The sequence below is a fragment of the Lissotriton helveticus genome, chromosome 4_1 (assembly GCF_964261635.1).
Source record: "Lissotriton helveticus chromosome 4_1, aLisHel1.1, whole genome shotgun sequence".
Taxonomy (NCBI): domain Eukaryota; kingdom Metazoa; phylum Chordata; class Amphibia; order Caudata; family Salamandridae; genus Lissotriton; species Lissotriton helveticus.
In genome coordinates this window covers 80,050,239-80,070,526 of record NC_136063.1, presented here as the reverse complement: position 1 = coordinate 80,070,526, position 20,288 = coordinate 80,050,239, and the positions used below count along the sequence as shown (strand labels likewise).

General features: G+C 48.9%; 1 pseudogene; it reads left to right on the top strand.

Moving 5' to 3' along the window:
- LOC144827885 (uncharacterized) overlaps positions 1 to 18,562 on the top strand; it is an 83,181-nt pseudogene extending 64,619 nt beyond the window's left edge.
- Positions 18,563 to 20,288: the final 1,726 nt, after the last annotated feature.

Genomic DNA, 20,288 nt, shown 5'->3' with positions numbered 1-20,288 from the left:
CTGCGACCTGCAGGTTGCACAGATATCTCTGCCAATTAGCGCTTAAATCGAGGAGCTATCTTTCAAGTCCCACCCATTCTGCATGTGACAGGAAACCCAGCAGCTCCTCCCCCGTCGCGCTCATAGACTGACTTTTACAGGGCACAGGGACTCCCGACAGAACCCTATGAGTTAAATAGCAAAGTCCAGTTAGCCCTCTAGCAGAGAGATGTAGAAAGTGCGGCAGCTACTGAGAGCTGCAGGTCACCCTCCAGTCTGTCTAGTCCGAGGAGCCGTGAAAGTCTCTTTTCACACTCCTGGGTCTGAAGGTTCTCACATTCCTGGCGTGAAGTGATCAGCTAACACATGCCATTAACACCGGCGGAGGCAGCGGCTGCTCGTTAGCTCACGTCAGGCCCAGCCGTCCTCCTGGGAGGGACCATTGTCTCCACTGGGAGGGGGGTTAGGGAGCCAGTAATGGCAGAGTGGCAGACCCAACCTTTACGAGAGCTTTTAACTACCTGCTGGTTGCTCACTCACGTGACACGCGAGTGGGATCTCTCCCATGTGTGGCCTGCGGTATCACGGATGCTAGCCGGGTACAACTTCGGGACTACGAGTCCCAGGGTGCAAAGGGAAAACAGGATTGCATAAAATACTAACACATGCATTCAGAAACGTAGAGGGGACATCAAGTGTAGCCAAAATAAACAGCACACTTTCCCCTGTCACCAGTAACATACATTCTAGAAGAATGGCCACTCCACCTCTGGCCAACTACGGGCCTGAGCGGCCCTTTCAAAGTTCAAAAGGAATGCATCCGGGTCCTCGACAGGCTGATACGTTTCTAGTGAGATAGTGGGATAACCGGCATGTACTCCTGTTGACCTGAGGACGAGAGGGCCTGTACTTCATCAACCTTCTGAATACAGTCCACTTGATGGGTTAGAGAGGCATTGAACATATCTCTATCAGCTTGAGCAGACATCATTTGTCTCTCGATGGCCCATTCTAGTTTTTCTTGTCCGCGTATTAGTTGCTGTATAAAGTTCTCCATTATGCCAGACTAATGGAGCGCTGCCCGCATTCTCCACCTAAGTGTCAGAAATTGTAATCTGTGGGGACCCGAAAAAGACTTGTACAGCTTTGGAATGGGTATAACAGTCCTTTATTGAAGAACAGCATGTCCACAGTCTTTTAACGTCCTTTCTTTTCTGGTGTTTGTCTCCTTTTCTCAGATGCGGCATTCCCGTGGAAGACTGACATCGGGTCAATGATCATCGTTGGACTGAATGACGGCCCAGGTAAGTATTTCTGGAATTTTCTTACTAGTTATGTGGGGAAGGGCGTGGGGGACCACCAATACCAAAATACGAAAAAGAAAACTAACCAAGCAAAAGTGAGGAGGGCGGTAGCATTGACAAGAACCAAACAAGAGGTGCATTCATGAAAGTAAAAATATATGTGCACTTTCATAAACTCCTTCCCTCTATCGTGTGATCTTCCCCTGGCCCTCCTTGTCCCTCCCGACCTCTCTTTCCCCGCAATCAATCAATCAGGACACTTGTAAAGCGCACTACATACCCGTGAGGGTCTCAAGGCACTGGCTGGAGGGAGGGGTGCAGTGAGGGGTGGGTCCGGGGGGGGCAAGGGGGGCGAGGCAGGGTGCTGCTACTGATCAAAGAGCCAGGTCTTGTGGAGTCTTCTGAAGGCCAGTAGGTCTTGGGTCTGCCGTAGGTTGGTGGGGAGGGTGTTCCAGGTCTTGCCTGAGAGGTGGGAGAAGTATCTGCCGCCGGAGGTCATTCTTCGGATGCGGGGGACTGTGGCGAGGGAGATGCCAGCGGAGCTTGTGGGTGGGGGTGTAGAAGCTGAGTTGTCTGAGGTATGCTGGGCCGGCGTTGTGGAGTACTTTGTGTGCATGGATGAGGAGCTTGAAAGTTATCTTCTTGTTGACAGGGAACCAGTGTAGGTCTCTCGTAGAGTGTGATGTGGCTGCGGTGGGGGATGTCGAGGATCAGACGTGCCGAGGCGTTCCTGCGTAGAGGGAGTTTCCGTAGTCCAGCCTGCTGGTACCTAGGGCCTGGGTGACTGTTCTTCTCGTTTCGGTGGGGATCCACTTGAAGATCCTGTGGAGCATTCGGAGGGTGTTGAAGCAGGATGAGGAGACGGCGTTGACCTGCTTAGTCATGGAAAGGGTGGAGTTGAGGATGACCCCTAGGTTGCGTGCATTATCGGTGGGTGTCGGGGTTGTTCCCAGTGATGCCAGCCACCAGGAGTCGTCCCAGGCTGAAGCGGTGGAGCAGAGGATGAGGACCTCTGTCTTGTCCGAGTTCAGCTTCAGTCGGCTGTTATTCATCCATTCGGCGACGGCCTTCATTCCTTCGTGGAGGATGGTTTTGGTGGTGGGAGGGTCGTTGGTGAGGGAGATGATCAGCTGGGTGTCGTCGGCGTAGGAGATAATGTTGAGGTCGTGCTGTCGGGCGACGTGGGCGAGAGGTGCCATGTAGATGTTGAACAGCGCTGGGCTGAGATGAGCCCTGGGATACTCCGCAGATGATCTGGGTGGTATTGGAGTGGAAGGGTGGGAGGCGGACGCTCTTAGTTCTGACGGAGAGGAAGGATGTGGTCCAGTCCAGGGCCTTCTCTTGGATCCCGGTGTCGTGTAGGTGTGTTGGTAGTGAGCGCTGGCAGACTGTGTCGAAGGCAGCTGACAGGTCCAGGGGGATGAGGGCTGCTGTTTCTCCATTGTCAAGCAGGGTCCTGATGTCGGTGGCGGCAATGTGGGTGGTTTTGGTGCTGTGGTTGCTGCGGAAACTGGACTGGGACAGGTCCAGGATGTTGTCCTCGAAGTAGCGGGTCAGTTGTTTGTTGACTGTTTTCTCGGTGACCTTCGCCAGGAACGGGAGCAGGGAGATAGGTCCGCCTTGGGTTTCTTGAGTAAGGCGCTGATCTTGGCGTGCTCCCAGCTTTCCGGGAAGGTTGCTGTCTCGAAGGAGATGTTGATAGCTTCCGGAGATGTGTTTTAGGCATGGGTCTAGCGGTGATCCGGAGTGGATGGTGTTCATGATCTCGCAGGTGTCCTCGTCATTGATGCTGGTCCAGGAGAGCAGGCGGTTGGTGCAGGTGGTGGTCGTGGGGGGCGGTGGTTGTCGGGCGGTCATGGCGTTGAAGCTGTTGTGGATGTCGGCGATCTTGCGGTGGAAGAAGGTGACTAGTGAATCGCACATGTCCTGCGAAGGCGGGATGTCGTTAGTGTTGGAGCTGGGGTTGGAGAGTTCCTTCACAATGTTGAGCTCTTTGCTGTCGTGTGCGTTGTTATCTAGGTGGTCCTTGAATGGCAGTTCTGATGAGTATAAGGTGTCTGCAGGTGGCGTTCTTGTGGGCTGTGTAGCTGTCTGGTGATCGTTCGTGGAGCCAGTTCTTCTCCAGTTTCTGGCATGCTCGTTTGGAGGCCTGGAAGTCTTCGGTGAACCAGGTGGCTTTCTTGCTGGTGTGGCTGTTGGAGGGTGTCTTGAGCGGGGCGAGGGAGTTGTCACAATCGTCGATTCGTTGTCTGAGGTTGCAGGCGGTGAAGTAGGGATCGGTGGAGTTGGCGGGAGGGTTCTGGGCGAGGGTGGTGGTTAGCTGGTCTTCGTTGAATTTGCTCCAGCAGCGTCGAGACATCTGTTGGGTGCGGTGGTGCTTGGTGGGGTTCCTGAAAGTAAAGTGGATGCAGTAGTGGCCGGTCCAGTGGGGTTCGGTGGTGTGGTTGAAGGTGACGTGGGGGCTTGGGGAGAAGATGGGGTCGAGCGTGTGGCCGGCGGTGTGAGTGGGTGTTATCACGAGCTGTCAGAGGTTGTCGATCAGGGTGGTGGAGTTGGTGTTGTTGTTGTTCTCAAGGTTGCAGTTCAAGTCTCCTAGGTGGATGTAGTCCGTGGAGGTGTGGGCATGCGTGCTGACTAAGTCTGCGATGGAGTCGCTGAACTGTGGTCGGGGTCCGGGGGGTCTATATAGGAGGGTTCCTCTGAGGGTCGTGTTGGGGTCAGTGTGGATCTGGAAGTGTATGTGTTTGGTGGTGCTGAGGGTGTCGTTGGTGACTGTGAGGGCGTTCTTGTGGACGATGGCGATTCCTCCTCTGTTGGTGCAGTCCCTGCGGGTGATCTTGTAGCCTTCCGGTATGGCTATGGTGACGTCGGGTGTTGAGGCGGGGTTCAGCCAGGTCTCTGTTAGGAAGGCGACATCAGGGGAAGTAGTTGAGTTGAGTTTGACGGCATTTTTGCGGGCAGAGCATGTGTTGAGGAGGATGCATCTAAGGTAGTTGGGTTTTTCTTTGGTTGGCGGTTTGGCGGGCCGGATGCTGGTGAAGCTGCAGTTCCGGCAAGTGAAGAGTCCTTGGGTGTGCTTCGGGGAGGCCCTGTAGCAGGTGTGTTCTCGTCCTGGGTTGAGTCCGTGGAGGGAGGCTGCATCGTGGCGGAGTCGGGCGTTGTCTTGTCTGCGGGAGCCAGGGGATCTGGTGCTGGGTGCAGTCCAGGCACAGACGGGCTTCACTTAGGCACGCCATCGGCACGCCAGTGGCGCAGCCGCGCAGTGGGTGCCATAAGAAGGAGAGGTGGGAGGGAGTAGCAGCTGGGAGGGGGGAGCGAACGAATGGGAGTGGGGGGCAGGGCCGCAGGGGACTCAGCAGTGGGAAGCGGGGCCTGGAACAGAGGCAAAGCAGGCACAGAGCTCTTTGCAGGGTCATTCCTGAACTTTTTGCCTTCCTCCTCTATTTTCTCTGACCTATTTTTGTTGGTTTTATGACTCTGGGCACTTTACCACTGCTTACCAGTGCTAAAGTGCATATGCTCTCCCTATTGTAAATGAATGTATTAATTGGTGATTCCATGATTGACTATTTGGTTTACTTGTCAGACCCTAGTACAGTGCACCAGGAGTGCCCAGGGCTTGTAAATCCAAATGCTGCTAGTGGGCTTGCAAATCCAAATGCTGCTAGTGGGCTTGCAGCACTGGTTGTGCCACCCACAGAAGCAGCCTTGTGAAATGTGTCTAAGGTCTGCCATTGCAGAACCTGCTTGCAGTCTGGTACTGTCATGCTGACTGGGCAAGTGCACCCACTTGCCAGTCCCTACACCTTCCCTTTTCTTCATAGCAGTCACTCCTATAGGAGGCCCAAGGGCAGGGTGCATTTTAAGTATAAGGTAGGACAAGCCCTGATGTGTGTGGCATGTCCTAATAGTGAATTACAGCCATTTTAGTTTTTCACTATTGCAAGGCTACCTGTTCTCCATGGGCCAGAATGGGCTGTTAGATTATTACATTTTATAATCCTAACGGACTCAGAGAACACGGTAGAAATTCAAGTTTAGTATGCCTGGACTCGGAATGATAAAATACATCTTTTTCGTGAAGTTGGGTTTAACATTCTGTGTTTGAAAATACCACTTTTAGAAAGTAGGTATTTTCTTGTGTAACTATCCAAAGCCTGCCTCTGCTAGGGGATGTGTATTCCTTTGTCTGGTTTTGTGAGTGACAGGGCTGGGGGATTCCAAGAGACAGGATGAGTCCGCCCAGTGGTGAATAGAGAGATCTGCATCTAGATGGGAGGGAGGAGTTGCACCTGGGACCTGAATAGGACTGTGCCTGACCCCCACAGTGCTGGCTCCACCCCCTGTGGTGCGTCTGATGTCTCTGCCCTGCACTGTGAAAGGAGAGAAGGAATTATGTCCACAAAGTGCTCCAGGGCTGTGCTTTCCCTCCACCATGCTGGCTCCACCTCCTGGGGTGCGGCTGATGTCTCTGCCCTGCACACTGAAAGAAGAGAAGGAGTCCTGTCAATAAAGTGCTACAGGACTGTCCTTGCCTTCCACAATGCTGGCTCCACCTCCCGTGGGGTGTCTGATCTTTCACAGTGCCGGGCAGAAAGGAAAGGAGAAGTCTGGTAAACCGAGTGCTTCAGAACTGGTTTGGATTGGGCAAAGGCCCCTCTCCCCTCAGAGAACAAAGGGTTTTGGGGTATAAATATTGGGACCCTGATCCCATGAAATTAGATCACTTTTGGACTACAAGAAGAAACCTTTACTGAGGAGAGGAACCTGAAGAAACGGAGGAGAGGCTATTCCTAAGCTGAAGTGCTGCTTAGGGGATTGGCCTACAGTGGTGGCCTGACTGCCAAAGGAAGGAGAAAGGAACTTTGTGTACTTTGCTTTCAACTTGTGAATGATCTCCAAGGGTTTGGAAAAGAGCTTGCCCCCTGCTGAAGTCTCCGGGACAACAGACTTCCACCTTCAGCTCCCAAGAGTTCTTTTGGAAGTGCCTGCTGCTGTTTTGGGCCTTCTGAGGGACTGCGTTTTGCAAGGAGCTGGAAGCGCGACTCAACGAAGCCGAAGCGTGTCGCCGTCGCTGCTGCTGCCGTCGCACTTCTGAACAAGGGTGTCACCGTTGGAGTTGTCGCACTGCACCTCAGCGAAAGAAGCGTCTTGCAACGAAGAGGAAGCGTGTCGCCGTCGCTGCTGCCTGCCGTCGCACCTCTGAACAAGGGTGTCGCCGCTGGAACGGTCGCATTGCACCGCACCGAGGAAAGTTCCTTGCATCCCCCGAGAAGTGCGCCGCCGTCAAAGCTGCTGCTGTCTCATTTCTGAACAAAGATGTCGCCGCTGTAGTTGTCGCATTGTGCGGAAGCTTCACGCAAACAAGGGAGAAGAGTGTTGCAGCTGAAGCTGTTGCCGCTGCAGTCCACGCATCGTACCGAGAACTTTTCGCATCCCCAGAGAAGCGTGCCGCATCTGGAAGATCTTCACATCTTTTATTGACATGAATTGGTGATGAATCAATCAAATTCTAAAAACCTGTAAAAAATGGGCGACTCCACAAATCGACCTATTTGCAACACCCCAAAATGCCAACCCTTCGCATCCATACAACCATGTGCACAGTCCCTAGGCGATGCGCTATGGATAGACTGGTCAGGGACATTTGCTTACGCTTTTACTCTCGATACCAATGCTACACAGGGTACTCATCAAGTACAAGACTAGCCGTATGACTCTAATACTCATAGCACCACAGTGGGTCAGGCAAACCTGGTTCTCACTGATAATGGAAATGTCGCAAGGCATAACGCACAAGCTCCCCAACAGGAAGGACCTTCAAACTCTGCAAAACGTGGTTTCTAAGTTCCATATTAACCAAACGATACAAGAAAAGACATAAGCAGAAAGAGCATTACACACCCTAGTCGCCAGAAGGGCGGTCATGTACTACATTGAGAGAACAAAGGAATGCAGAAAAACAAAGCAATTCTTTGTTTCATTTGCAGACAGTTTTCTGCGAAGACTAGTCACAAAGAATACCATGGCTAGATGGATCGCACAAGTCATACAGTTGTGCCACAAACAGTCAGGTCAACCCGTGCAAACGGCACCGCATGCTCATTCAACAAGGAAAAAAGGAGCAACAGTGGCTTTCCTAGCAAACACACCAATTCAGGACCTTTGCCAAGCAACAACATGGGCTTCAGTGCACACGTTCACAAAGCACTACTTTGTGGACATTCAAATGAACAAAGAAGCACAAGTGGGACAAAGTGTTACAACATATATTCACAAACCAGCGTTCCTCTTTCCACCCAGCCAGCGCTGGATTAGCAAACCGCTACAAAGTCTATGCACAGCATAGTGAATCCAGAAAAGATTCACGCTGCAAAACGTATAGTTTCTTGCCTGTTGGCGGATTTTTGCAGCTTGAAGACTTTTCTGGATTCACTAGCGAACCCACTCACCTCCGCCAAGAAGATGACACAGGAGGAATAAGCAAACAAAAAAACAAAAATAAATCCGAAGATGGCGACCAAAGGTGGGAGCTTCCGGAGGAAGCGCGTTGACGTCACAGAAGGACACTAAATAGTGGTATGTCGACGCCCACCAGGCCACGAAAAATAAAGAGCAGAAATACTATAATTCTGGACCCAACCACTAGATGGCAGAATATTGCACAGCATAGTGAATCCAGAAAAGTCTTCAAGCTGCACCGACAGGTAAGAAACTATACTTTCAGTTTTTTCAGATAAAGTAGCAATGATTTAGGGTTCTTTCCCAGTGGAGTTTAGAGATTTTGCCTGACAGAATTCATGGTTTGAAACCATGGAAGAAAGCTTAAGGCTGCATCATTTCAAACTGATTAAACTAGAGATGTCTGCTTTGCTGAAGTCCGTCAAATCAGGCTTTCTGCTTGATCGAGTTTTATGGAACGAGGAATGCAACCTATGTTGCCTGTGGTCCACAAGCTGCTGAATAGCTTCCTTGTAGCAGTACAGGTTAAGAACAAGTGGAGGCAGGCGATGGTAGTCCCCTTGCCTAAAAAGCCATTGCTGGATCCTACTAACCCAGAAAACAACCAACCCATTTCTTTGCTGTCATTTCTGGCTAAAATGACAGAGAAATATGGTCTAAGAGCTAAAGTGTTTAAAGTTGAACGCAGGGAAGACAGATGTCATGATTTTTTGCAAACAACCCAACATTGGTGGCCCTCTGGGTAGCCCCAAACCTTCAGCCGGCTACCCGGCCCTAAGCCCAAGGTTAAAAACATGGGTATAAAGTTTGATCAGAAACCTTCCTTTGACAGCCAAATCACAACTCTGGCGGGAAAATGTTTTGGAGTCCTTAAAACCTTGAAAAATATCTTGGGTGTGCTACTAGAAACGGCAAGGAAAACTGTGGTCCAGGCCTTGATTATTTCGAGGCTGGGCTACTACAATGTGTTAAATCTAGGTGTCGCAGCCTCACATGATGCGTCTTTGAGTGCAGAATGCAACGGGTTTGTCTGCTGCTTAATCTTCCGAAGGGGGTCTACAAGGGATCCTCACTGGCCAAGTTGCATTGGCTCTTGGTGAAGTGGTTTAAAGCATTATGTTGCTATTATAAGGCCTTGACGAACAATCGTCCTTGGTATATACAGCCTTTCATCCAACCCTATCTTCTATGAGGAATCTTCGATACACTGGGGTGAGTAGGGTATGTATTCCGAGAGGGAGAAGAGGGTGCATGGATGGCAACTCCTTTTGTTTTTTTAGCATCAAAACTTTGAAACTCACTGCCTGTATCTGTGCGACAGGTCCCTTCAGAACTTCATTTTAGAAAGATTGAATACCAAGCTGTTTATACAGAATTGATCTGCCATTGTTGTGAGTGCGTCCCACAAGAGCCAGGAGTCCAGCGCTGGGACACCTTGTTTCGAGGCAGCCATGCACTGTATGAGTTCTACTAATAATATTATTATAATCTGTGTTTTGGACTGAAGCTCTGGTTCCAATGCTGATAGTCTTGCATCTTCACAGCTGTAGGACTTCATGTGATATACTAATAATTGGTTATATCCTGTGAAGAGTCCAGAGATTCCCCAAGAAGTGTGCAGGGCTCAATGTAAACCCAAAGTGCTCTATTGTGGTAGTGTGGTCGAGCAGCCTTAGGGTTATGTTATGTTATGTTTATTTTGGTAAAGCGCAAACAGCTGCCCCGGCAAAGAGGCGTCCCGGCGCTAGGGAACCTTGTAAACCTGCTAAGGAGAAAAGGGAACTGGGAACAGGGCCTAGCAAAGTGGGAACAAGTGAGTTTTGATAGCCTTTCTGAAGGCGGACAGACTGTTAATGGAGCGAATAAAAGGTGGGAGGGAGTTCCACAACTTAGCCCCTAGAACTCTGAAGGAGCGACCTCCAACCCGACACAATTTCGTTCGGGGGACAATCACCAGATGTTGGCCTAAAGAGCGCAGAGCGCGCTGAGGGATATAGGGTTCTAGGAGAGGACGTAGCAGTTCAGGGCAGTCAGCTTTAAGAATTTTAAAAGCAATGGTGAGGGTCTTAAATTTAATTCTGGATTTAATGGGGAGCCAGTGAAGTCTTTGGATGGTAGCCCTGGCGGAGCACCTGCGAGGAAGGCCCACCACAGCCCGTGCAGCTGAGTTTTGGACCCGTTGCAGGCGGGCTATCTCTGCTTTATTAGCGCCCAAGAATAAAACACTAGCGTAATCCAATCTGGATAGTATAGTGGATTGGATAATCAGTTGGCGTGTGTTTGAATCAAAGAATCCAAGAATTGGGTTGAGGCTCCTCAGCAAGCCCACACAGGTAGCTGCCACTTTCTTTGTGTGGGATTGAAAGCTGAGCGATGGATCGAGCCACACACCCAAGTTTTTCACCAGGGTTTTTGGGGACGGGATTGGGCCCAGCACCGGAGGCCACCAGTGGTCGCTCCAGAGACTGGAGTTCCTTCCAAGGAGTAGCACCTCCGTTTTTTCCTGCGTTCAGCTGGAGACAGCTGTCCGTCATCCACTGGGCAACTGCCGCCAGGCCATCCCTAAATCTTGTAGCCGAGTTCGAAGGGCCCTCAGTAAGAGTGATAACTAGCTGTGTGTCGTCAGCGTACGACACCAGCGTGAGGTCCCATTTTTTGGCTACTGCAGCTAGAGGCTGAACATAAAGATTAAAAAGGGACGGGCTGAGTGCGGAGCCCTGGGGAACTCCCTGTCCGATGGAATGGGACCGGGAGATAAACAGAGGAGCTGAGACTCGGAAGGATCGATCCATCAGGAAAGAACGAAACCAGCCAAGTGCGAGATCACAAATCCCAATGGCCTCAAGGCGTCTTAGCAGGATGCTGTGGGACACCGTGTCAAAGGCTGCGCTGAGGTCAAGCAGAATCAGCGCAGCACTCTGACCGGCATCCAGTATCCTACGGAGGTGTTCGGTGGTAGCTAGAAGGGCAGACTCGGTGCTGTGGCCAGGTCTGAACCCATTCTGGGAAGGGTCCAGGATGTTATACGTGGCCATGTGGTGGGACAGAACGTTGTTAGCGTGGGCTTCAGCTAGCTTGGATACCCATGGGAGCAGCGAGATGGGTCTGAAATTTTCTAGTTTAGTGGGATCCAGAGTGGGCTTTTTAATAATGGGAGTGACCCATGCCTGTTTCCAATAGTAAGGAACAACAGCCGAGGAAAAGGAGAGATTGAGTAGTGTAGCAAGGGAAGGGAGAAAGAAATCCAAGGACTCAAGAAATTGAGCTGGTCTCATGGGGTCGTTAGGGGAGCCGGACTTGATCTTTTCGCAGAGTTTAGCTAGATCATCATACGAAATCGCCGGTATGTTCGACAGCTTCGTGTCGATGACAAATGGGTTGTTAGAGGGGGTCGTAGGATCGAGTGAAGCCTGTGGAAAGGCAGTATAGATTTTCCTCACCTTATCTACAAAAAAAGCGGAGGAGTGTAAGACATTTGTTATACACACAATGACCAATAAATGACACTACCCAAAAAGGAGATCCACACCAATTTTATAAAAATAAGCATCTTTCAGAGTGTATTTTAAGACCAAAATGTACGTTAAAAGGTAAGTACGTTTTTCATAAGAAATACTTTTCACTTTAAAAAGTAGATACAGTTTCAGTTCAGCAATGTTAACTTACAGAAGGAAAACCATAATGCAGTTGTGAAGGTAAGTACACTACTTACAAATCCATTCTTCATGGTTTCAGGTCAACAGCAGGCATGGTTCAAATTAACACCAAGACTGCACCACCAGCGGCACAGGGGCGGACGAGTGCAGAGCTCAAATTTGGGGTCAGGCGCCCAATGTTAACCAATGGAGTCTGGTGGTGATCAAAGGTGGGCTGCTCACTGGTGACTAAAGCAGTGTCAGGGGTTGATCTCCTGGAGTTAAGTTAAGTGGGGGGCACAAGTCGGCACCAAACTTGCACCCTCAGTGGCGCAGGGGCGGCCGATTGCAGAGTGCCAGCACAGTGTTGGGCGCGTAATGCAAATCAGTGTGGGAGATCGTTTTTGAAAAGAGGCTGCAGGCGCTGGCCAGGAGGCTGAACGAAGAAAACCCACAGCTGCCCAAGTAAGTTCTGATGCTAGTGGACGTGCGGACACAGTTGGCCAAGCTCCCCAAGGTCCAGGGTCTTCGGGTGCAGGGTTGGCCTTTTGCGCAGGAACAGCTTACCGGGCAGGTCGCAGAAGTGGGGGAGTTCTTCTCACTGAGGCTGCAGACGTCGAAGAGGAGTCTGGCAGGAGTCAGTACACGATGGATCAGAATCACTGGGGAACCTTCGCAAGACTGGTGGAAGACCTGGACTTGGGCTGTGGGCGTCTGGTGCAGAGGTGGGTCCAGAGGCAGGTCCTCAAGGCAGAGCTCTTTGGTTTTAAAGTGGATTCTTCTTGGACAGGTCGGCTGTACACAGGAGTTTTTTGATCTTTATAGAAGGCAGGCAGTCCTCCCAGGGTTTAGGAGGTTGCTGGGCCTGCAGGACGAGTCCACAAATGTACCAAAGGGCGAAAGGCAGCTTGAAAGCCGGCATGGCTGGGGCCAAGTCAATCACTGGCGTCCTTTTTTTCTTCCTGGTGTGACATCCAGGCTTTGTAAGTCACCAGAAATTTGATATCGGGTTCTGTGGGTGGCACCTAAATACTAGATTTAGGGGCATTACTGGGGAGCACAGGTAAGGAGCAATGAGTTCCTTACCTGGGGTGTCTACACCATCTATTATGCTACGCTCCTCTTCAGTACTAATGCCCTAGGTACCAGGGGTACCATTTACTAAGGACTTACTGGGGGGGTCTGAAGCTGTGCCAATTGTGGTACAGGTTTAGGGAAGGAGCTCCGACACAAGGGACATGGTTGGTAGGGACCCTGTTCATTTTCAGTTGATACCACATACTTTTTCAGGCAAAAAGTGGGGGGCTAACCATTTCAAAAGAGGCACTTTCTCACAACAGCCTGCTGGCTTCTTGCATCCTCCTGATCACCCACGCCTGTGGGCACATACCGCCAGTGGTGCCTCCTTAGGCTGTGGGTACAACATCAAGGAGATGTGGCAGTGCTTGTCGGGGTTCAGGGACGCAGCAGTGGTTTTGAGAGACGTTTTTAGAAACAGATGAGAACTGACGTCATGTCACTGGGGAGTGCTCTATATGGCTTTGGTGACGTTCGCATGTCTCTTTCTGGCGTAAGGTGTGAGCCAGCGCCCTCTAACGGCACAGGAGAGATATATCAGAAGTATTCAAATCCAGACTGGCATCTTGAATATACATAGGTGAGGAATCTGCAAGTAGACAGAGTATCACTAGAAAAATAGTTTCCAATGGTAATTAACTTTTTCTTCCTGCCAAACCACTAGTTTTGCTCCTACTCAGAAGATGGGACACGCAAGGGGCACCAACAGTAGACTCACCGACTTGACTGCTAAATCTCTAGATCATATTCTTGCTCCTACTCCTATCCATTTGCCTCATTTCCCATTGTGTAATAAGGGTGCTACTTTGTGATTAGTAGTGGAGAATATGCAATGGTTACATATAGTGAGGCGAGGGAGCGCGCACTCATGCAGCAGCATTTTCCAAATGTGCATCACACTTCATTCCATTTTGTGCAACAGCTCGTTCATATCCCAGATATTGTCTGAAGATAGCTTTCCACTTTGAGTACAAGAACTTCCACTCTCCCAACAGCTCTGTGTTCAAAGCTATAAACCCACATTCACGATGGAGCCTGAGCAAACCACACTCATCCCATCGTCTCAGCAGACCTCATAATGATGATACATACTGGAGCTGAAAACAATTCTTGTTCCACAGTACATTAAGGCTTCTATTCCACATCATTCATTTCTCCTTTTATCTGGTGAAGTCTTGTCCGGATGTTTAGTTCGACATTGCGTGACATAAGGGATCTATTTTTGCTCTCAAATGTCATTATAGGTTTTGTTGTGTGTCATGGAGCAGACTATAGTTGTTCACAGGGACGGCTTTAGAGCTGTTGGTGTCAGTGTCAAAATAATTTGTGCCCCCCACTTCCATGACCGTATTCTCGAATTCCCTCTCGACCCCCAGGCAAAAGTGTCCCCCTTCGCTCCATAGCCCCTCTCTCACATACTTTTCATTTGTTATAAAACACTGATAAAGGCTGACTTTGCTAATATACATGTATATCTACCCAAGTAAACACTTCTTATCAACTTTAGGAGTGGAAAATGAAAGACTAGCAAAAAAACAGAACGTCCTAACCTTTTTAGGTCTTGACTATTATATCCCGCAGGGATAAATAGACGAGAGTATAGTAGGCAAACCAAGCTCTGAAACCATTGCGGATTTCTTACAGTTCATGTGGTGCACTCGTGCGAAACATGCGTCCACATCAAACCCATCAGCCTCCCTCCCACAGGCATCTGAAGCTTCCCACGCGTGCGCTCGGCCTCAGGCATTCACCCCAGCGCGCGCTCAGCCTCACTTCTCCTCCCCCCTATTTCACCCCTGCAGTTTCACTTTCACGACCCCAAGGCCGTGGTCTCACTTCAAAGGAATGCGCACCCCGCAATGCCGAGAGCATTTCCCGGACGTTTTTAATTTTATTCCCCCAAGCCGCATCTTGTTCCTCGAACACTCAATGGTGAACGTGCATGTTGCGTCTCTCTTGCCCCATCCTGATTTCCGCGTTTTAAAGTACGTGCCTTTAACTTGTTTTTTTTATTTTGGATCCATTTCACTCCAGTCTCTTGCTCCCTCGTTCAGTATCCCTCCTACATTTCCCCATTCCACCCCATCTCTGCCCTCCCCGTCTCCCATCCATTCCTCTTTCTCACCCACCCGATTTTCTTCTTCTAAGCCCCGCCCACGTTTCTTCCGCCTCTCTCTCTCCTCCTCCCTACCTCGCCACCCGATTACTCCCCCGCCCCTCTTTCTTGCTTTCTATCGGCATTTCCCCCAATAGGTTTTTAGTTGCAAGCTGTTGTATCTTATGCCGCTTTTACTTTGCCAATCGCCAGGCTCCGGTTTTGGTTCGTGGTTTCTAAACGTTTAAAATGCTTTTGTTTTACCAGCAAAAAACACAGTTGATGGACAAAATGTAGAACAATGTCATACATTCACCCCAGTACAAGGATCTGGGCCTAAATCCATCGTTTTTTGCACTCCACACCACCCTGGGTTAGACACTGGCTATATGCAAATCAGCTCTGACCCTGTGCCTCATGGGAACAGTCCAGTCTGAACTACCAAGCCATGTCTTTCCCATACCGGAATCAAGCATCCAAGGACCGGTTTCTGGCTATCAGCCTTCATCAGCCTGGATAGCTTGACTCCAGTAGTGTGGAGAGCCTGGGACTCACGTCTGAGCATACCCAGCCCACTCGGGGTGAAAATTGCAAAAAACACAGTTGATGGACAGAATGTAGAACAATGTCATACATTCACCCCAGTACAAGGATCTGGGCCTAAATCCATCGTGTGGAGTGCAAAAAAAACGATGGATGGTGATGATGGTGTTTTTAAATCATAATTTATTGCTGAACACGGCCCCCCATCTCACCCCCTTAGGTCAGCGCCCAGTGCGGCTGCAGCAGTCGCACTGCCCTAAAGCCAGCCTAGAGTGTTCCGTTTGTCTCCAAGTAGTTGCCATGATTTCAGACTGGCGTAGGGTAAGATGTCATGTATGTAAAGATTCTGGTGTTCAAGAGCCATGCTGAACTCTCTCCTGACAAAGCATATATTATTTGCAGTGTTGTATCTTGTTTAATAATATTTTACACCTATTTATTTTTAGGACTCGAGGCAAAAAGCAAAGGGGACGCTTTAAGTGATCCACCACGGTTTCAACCTCAAAGGTTAGAAAAGTATTTTCTAACAGTTTCTGTTTTTTTAATAGAACATTGCTATTTTGCCTGTTTTGATGTAATCTTTTTAGTGTGCAGTATTGTGGTAAAGTAAAGATGAATTTTCAAGATTTACCAGTAGAAAATTGTAGTTGAATGAAAAGATGACTGTTAGAACTGGGGGTCTCTAATTGGCAGAGGTCTCTAATTGGCAGAGGTAAGTACCTTTGCCAAGTAGGGACCCTCCCTTCTAGTCAGGGTAAAAGGATACACACAGTAGATAACCCCTGCTCACCCCCTAAGTAGCTTGGCACGAGCAGACAGGCTTATCCCCAAGGCAATGTGTACAGTATTTGCGCTTAACCCACACAGTAATTCTACGACACACCACAAACTGAGACCACACAGGTAGGTATATCAAAAATATAACTTTATCTAGTTTCAGCAAGAAAAACGGTCACTTACAGGATGATTGCTCTTAATCAATGGTTGCACTTAATCAATGGTTGCACTTAATCTTGATGGTTGCACTTAATCTTGATGGTTACACTTAATCTTGATGGTTGCACTTAATTTTGATGGTTGCACTTAATCTTGATGGTTGCACTTAATCTTGATGGTTGCACTTAAATTGCTAGGAAGTTCTTATTAGAAACAGTCTCAAGTCTCTCAAATCTATCACAGGAGTAATTCAGCTGGGCTGTAGGGCCAGAGTCAGCTCTTCACTAACTCTACACAAGCCCTGCTAGGGCGCCTCACCGTCTTGCTCCTTTATGAACAACCTCGGTGTGAGGGGAGCCTTCCACAAAGCCGCGGCCGGTCCCGTCAGCTCTCCGCCCGCTCTCGTCAATCCAGCGAGCGGCGGGGAGCTAACCTGGCACTTCTATTCTGGGACGACAGGCCGGGGGCGATGAATACTCGTGTTGCTCCCTCGGCGAGGACGGGTCACTCTTCGGCCTCGAGCGCGGCTCCGGTGTCTTCCGACGAGGCTTCCCGGGGACAGACCAATGAGGTCACGGCTCCACAGACAAGCCTCTGCAAACACCCGGGAGTCAGCCAATGGCAGTGCGGCTCCCGGGACGAGCCCCTGGTGACACGGAGACCTCAGCCACTCACGGGCGGCTCCGATGAAGACGCCTGCGGCGCTGGGCCAATCCCAGCACGGCGTTCACCAAGGGGGCTCGTTTCTCTTAGCCAATGGGAGCGCGGCGGCTTCGATCTCCGTCTCCGCGGCCCCGGCAAGGGACGGCAAACTTCTCTAGGTGTTTCTGGCCCCGGGCAGCGGCGGTGAAAAGGCGGCAAGTGATTTTTAAGGCCACAGGTCACGACTAGACCGCCCACAAGGCCACCAGATCGTTGGGGGTAATTCTTGAAGCAGGGAGGCACCACGATCTTTCGGTCACCCTTGAATATGTGCAGATGAGCACATCGATCTTCTCCCACGGCCAGCAGTTAGAAACACGCACTGAGGGCAAAACACAGCACGATCTTCACAGCAGTTTGGAAATGCTTGGGAACCTTTTAACCCTGGGTTCCAGGACAGGAGGCCAGCTCTTCTCAGGCCCTTGGAGATTCTTGCAGAGACACAGCACAGAGCAGAGTCTTGGTAGTTTCAAGCAGGTAGGGACACAGCACACAGCAAAGTCCTTCTTCTCCTCTCCTTCAGTGGGACAGGAGAACAGGTCAGCCCTTAGAGCACACAGCAAGGCAGTCTTCCTTCAGTTCCTTCAGCAGTCCTTCTGGCAGAGGTTCCTCTTGATTTTAGAATCTGAAAATCTGTTGTCAGGGGTCCTTCTCTTATACCCCAAAAAGCCTTTGAAGTCTTTGTGCAAGTGGGCCCTGAGCCCGGTCTAAACCAGTTCTGGGTGTTGCTGGAGCACTTGGGCTTCCTGGCTTCTTCCTTCCTTTCAGTGTGAGGGGCAGAGGTGACAGCCGCCCAGCAGGAGGTGGAGCCAGCATTGTGGCAGGCAGGCACAGCCCTATTCACTCCCAGGTGCTATCTCCTCCCACCACTCTAGTTGCAGATGCAGTCATTCAACCACGGGCTGACTCAGACAACCTCCTGGGGGCTCCCCAGCCCCTGTCACCCTCAAACCAGACAGTCAATCCACAAGCAGGCCCAGGCACACAGAAAGGTTAGACAAGAGAACAGCCACTTTCTAAAAGTACTGTTCTCAAACACAGAATTTAAAAACAACCTTTCCTAAAAGATGTGTTATTAAATTCTGAGTTCAGGGATATCAATCACTTATGTCCCATCTTGTTCCTATGAGAAGATAGGCTGGTATCCATTGGGACCAGCCTCCCCCATGTTAGTCTATGGAGCAAGATAACCTTGCAGCAGTGAGCACACAAAATGGCTGCTGCTCACTACCTGAGCATGTTTCCTGCACTAGTACATGCTTTACCTTTCCCATACACTGCACCCTGCCCAGGGTGGTACCTTGAGCCTTCCATAGGGGTGACCAATGTGTACATAAAGGGAAGGGTTAGGCCCAGCCAGCGGGGACACTGGCCAGAAGGACCTGGCAGTTCACTGACTGCACACAGGCACTGCGGTGGCAGGCCTGAGACACCATTTTAGGGCTATGTTACATCCTGCTTTTCTTTGTTCTCTGTCCTTCTTTAACGTTTGTTATAACTTGCTCAGCATACATCTATGATGTAACATAGAATGCTGGTTGTGTATGCTTGAGAGGAGAGTCAGTTACATCTGAGGCTGAGCAGCAGTCCAGCTGCTCGTGGTGGGATTATAATTGAATTTACTTAATACTTTATTATCATCTTGATCTAATACAAATCTTCAATAAATCAAACATAAATTTATATCCTGGAATTATAGATCATTTAAATGTTACAATGGCGACGAGGTAGAGAACCTATGCATTAAGGAAAAGACTGAATTACTACAACTAAGGAATTTAAGGAATCTGCAACTGAGAAACTATTTGAAGCACAAGAAGAAAAGGTAAATTAAGAAAATCACCCTGGTTAATCCCACCAGTGTCCCTTATGATCTGGACAGCCTGTTTCCCCAGGGTGTTGGAATTTTACTGCATGATTTACGCTACATTGGCCTAAAATTTAATGTTTGAAGAGTGAACTTTTACATTTTGGCTTCGGTTTTTGAGAGTGAAAATTTTGCTTGGCACCGTTGGATTATGGAACCTGCTTACAAATGTGTCATTGAACCTGTTTCAAACACATGAATTGTATGTGTGTCATGTTTGAGGAGAAACACGCACCTACCATCACCTGTGTGGGAGTGAATGTACATCATTTAATTATTATTCGACATTCCAGCAATGTGAGTGGAAGAAATGAAGCCCCTGCGGAAGAAACACTGACATTTATAAACAGAGCACATTAATCAGTTTGATGATAACAGCTGTGCTCGGTCTCTAAAAATAAAAAAAGGGGAATAAGTGAAAACTATGGATGTACGGAACCAAGATTAGTTGCCTGCTTTCACGGAGTTGAACGCGTCAATTATCTCACAGTTTGCGTGCAGGGAAAATACATTTATTTCATTTTTGTTTTCAGTTGTTGACAATTTAACAACAGCAGCGCACACTTGATATAATCGGACTTTCTGTGTGCATGTCAAGATTTAATGTGAGCCTCTTCCCAAGTTTGTCATTTAATTTGTTTTTACTGCGCAAGAGTTGACAGTTTAACTCTCAAAGATACCCTTAAGTTTACCTGCTGTCTTCCACGAGAAGAGCTTTCTGACGTCAGTGATCTGCCTCTTCATTTCTCTAATGTTTTTGCAAGCACAGGCATGCTGTGAGTCACCCGGGGCTACGTTAGATGCGTGCCTCCATTTTGAGTTACACACGAAATGTACTGAAGATTTGTCGGTGAGTTTCGTTTTGGAAATCACCTTGGAGACAGACATGCCGAGTCACTACCAGTCTTGTGGAATATGTGCTGTGTTTTGAACACAAATGCAGCGTAATGAAGAGTAATTTTGCCAGCAATTTCTTGTGTTCTGCAACAGGTGACATTTTATGAATTAATAATTTTCTTCTGCGCAGAACCCGGGTGAGAGATCGCTCACCGGAGTTTGTTTATTCATCTGATTACTTAAAGGAAATTAACAATTTATTGTGTTTCATTTTCTGAGGGAGGTGGTATGCGTTTTAGAAGGAGTGCACATTTTATGTTGAAATTTTACGCAATTGGTAATTCTCACATGTTTGTTACATGTGTGCTATAGTGCAAACATTTTCAAGTGTATAAAAGTGTGTTGGCTTTCTTTAAGGCAGTGAGCCATTTATATACTCAATTAACATTGAAGTGCTCAGTTGTTTTGAATTTTGCTTATATATTGATGATAATACTACAGTGAGTTAGTATCTTTAATGGAGGGAGCCATTCTTATGCTCAACTTAGGTTGAGGTGCCCCGTTGTTTTTAATTCAATTTTCTGGTATGTAATTTCTTTTATGAAATCAGCCATAGTGCTTTCTTGTGCAGAACCACCATTTAGGTGCTCAATTTCTATGTTACTGAGAGGAGTCATGCATTTTCTTTTATTGTTGTGAACCACAAATGTGCTCTGTTAGACCTGTCTGGATTTTTTTGCGTAGTCCCTCCCCATTATTATTTATTTTGTCCCCTTTTTGCCCCTCATACCCTTAATAATTTTTGTGTCTACTACTTTTTATAGGTATTGGTCAAGGGGATAGGTGTTCTT